Source organism: Humulus lupulus, chromosome 4 (assembly GCF_963169125.1).
Source record: "Humulus lupulus chromosome 4, drHumLupu1.1, whole genome shotgun sequence".
Classification (NCBI taxonomy): Eukaryota; Viridiplantae; Streptophyta; class Magnoliopsida; order Rosales; family Cannabaceae; genus Humulus; species Humulus lupulus.
Window position 1 is genome coordinate 234,828,003 of NC_084796.1, and position 2,523 is coordinate 234,830,525.

At 41.9% G+C, this 2,523-nt stretch overlaps 1 non-coding gene across 1 annotated transcript; it reads left to right on the forward strand.

Moving 5' to 3' along the window:
• Positions 1–1,764: 1,764 nt before the first annotated feature.
• Positions 1,765–1,868, forward strand: LOC133833269 (small nucleolar RNA R71). The gene has a single exon (XR_009892661.1). It is a non-coding gene; the product is annotated as a small nucleolar RNA R71 (small nucleolar RNA).
• Positions 1,869–2,523: the final 655 nt, after the last annotated feature.

Here is a 2,523-nt window from a genome sequence, read left to right on the forward strand (position 1 = left end):
TTAATACTACTAGCACAAGGAATAGCACTGAGAGCCATCACACATTCAGCCACTTCGTCACCCACAAACTCACCATTCACCTTTTTCAAATCAGCCTGAGTAATACTAGAATTAAGGCAATGTTGTAAAGGATCAGCACATAATTCTTTTCTCATCGTCTCTTCTACTACTACCTCAATAGAATCCACACGGTGACATGTGCTCGTGTTGTCATGCTGCTGGAGTGCTTGATAAATGTTGAATTTAACCTCTTCATTGTTAACCCTCAGTGTCAAATGACCACCTTGTACATCAATAAGAGCTCTTCCAGTAGCTAAGAATGGACGACCAAGAATAATGGGGATTTCATGGTCCTCCTCCATATCCAAAACCACGAAATCAGTGGGAAAAATAAATTTGTCCACCTTAACCAACACGTCTTCAATCACTCCCCTAGGATAAGTAAGTGACCGATCTGCCAATTGAAGAGTAATGGTTGTGGGCTTCACCTCTCCTACCCCCAATTTCTTGAAAACTGAAAGTGGCATCAGATTTATACTCGCTCCAAGATCACACAAAGCCTTATCAAAGGATGACCCTCCAATAGTGCATGGTATAGTAAAGCTACCCGGATCCTTCACCTTTTGAGGTAACTTCTTCTGTAGGATGGCGCTGCATTCTTCTGTTAACTTCACAGTTTCAAAGTCTTCTAATCTTCTTTTCTTAGACATAACTTCTTTCATGAATTTCACATAATTAGGCATTTGCTCAAGAGCATCTGCAAAGGGAATGTTTATGTGAATTCGTTTGAAGATTTCTAGAAACTTTGCAAACTGTTCATCTAATTTCTTCTTCTGAAATCGTTGAGGGTATGGAATGGGAGGTTGATACACTGGAAGGCTATCTTTCTTCATGTCATTCTGGTCACTTCCACTCTGCTTCTTGGCTTTCTCTTCTTTGTCTACCTCTCGTACCACTGGCTCAACTTTCTCCTTTGAACTAGCTTGAACATCACCCTCTTTAAGCACCTTACCACTTCTCAAAGAAACTGCTTGGCATGATTCCTTTGGATTTACCACCGTGTCACTAGGAAAACTTCCCTTCTGATTAGAATTCACCGCATTAGCTAATTGCCCCACTTGAGTCTCAATCTTCTTCATTGAAGCACCCATGTTAGTCATATGGGTTTCTATATTGTCGAGTCTTGCTTCATTTTTTCCGAACCTCTTGTTAGACTCCAAAATAAAAGTGCCCAAAATGTCTTCCAACGACTGCTTTTTCTCTTGTTGCGGTTGAGAATTGAATCCCGGAGGTGGTTGCAACACATTTTTATTATTAGCATAAGAGAAATTTTCATGGTTGCGCAATCCTGGATGATAATAATTAGGCATGTTGTTGCTTCTGTAATTATTGGGGAAGGAGCGGTTTGCCATAAATTGGGCTTGTTCTGGACTCATTTCTTGCCCCTGCATTGCAGCAGCCGCTGCTACACTCTCCATAACCGTTGGATTATTTTGCGCTGATAGAGCAGCCATTTGGGTTTGTAGAGCAGCAATTTGGGCATTCAGGGCTGTCATCTGATCAACTTCATATAACCCAGCAACTTTCCTTGGGCCCGACCTCTCATTAGGCCACTGATAACTGTTGGTGGCCATTTCCTCCATCAAAGTGAAGGCTTCATCCGCTGTCTTGGCTAATAGAGCACCCCTTGCAGCAGCATCAACTATTGTTCGTGTTGGAGCGTTCAACCCTTGATAAAAAATCTGAACTTGCATCCAATTTTGATAACCATGTTGTGGGCAACGTCGTAATAATTCCTTAAACCTCTCCCAAGCCTCATAGAATGGTTCTTGATCTAACTGTCGAAATTGTCCAATATCGCTGCGTAACTGGGCTGACTTGGAAGGAGGGAAAAACTTAATCAGAAACTTTCTTGCCATCTCATCCCATGTCGTAATTGTTCCAGGCTGCAAAGATTGCAACCAACTCCTGGCTCTTTCCCTCAAGGAGAAAGGGAAGAGACGCAATCTGATGGCATCATCAGTAACGCCATTCATCTTCACTGTGGCACATACCTCCAGAAATATGGCCAAGTGAATGTTAGGGTCTTCAGTAGCTAGACCCCCAAACTGATTTTGCTGCACCATGTTAATTAGTGCAGGTTTCAGTTCGAAGTTGTTGGCAGCAATGGCTGGATTTGCTATTCCAGTGAGATTCTCATTCACAATAGGCATGCAAAAATCACGCACTGCCCGCTGCGCTGGATTAAGAGGAGCCCCAGCAGCTGCTGGTTGATTGTTATTATTGCCATTGCCACCGTTGTTGTTCACCCCGTTGTTGTCCATATTAAGCTCTTCAGTCCTTTTCTTAGATCTCAACTGACGGAGTGTGTGCTCAATTTCAGGATTCAGAGGCTCAACAGGTGTAGAACTCCTAGTCCTTCGCATATACTGAGAACACAAGAACAATCTATAACGTTAGTAACAAAATAAATAAAAATCTAATTTAAAATCAAGACTTAAAGTTTCAATATTAGTAAAATTA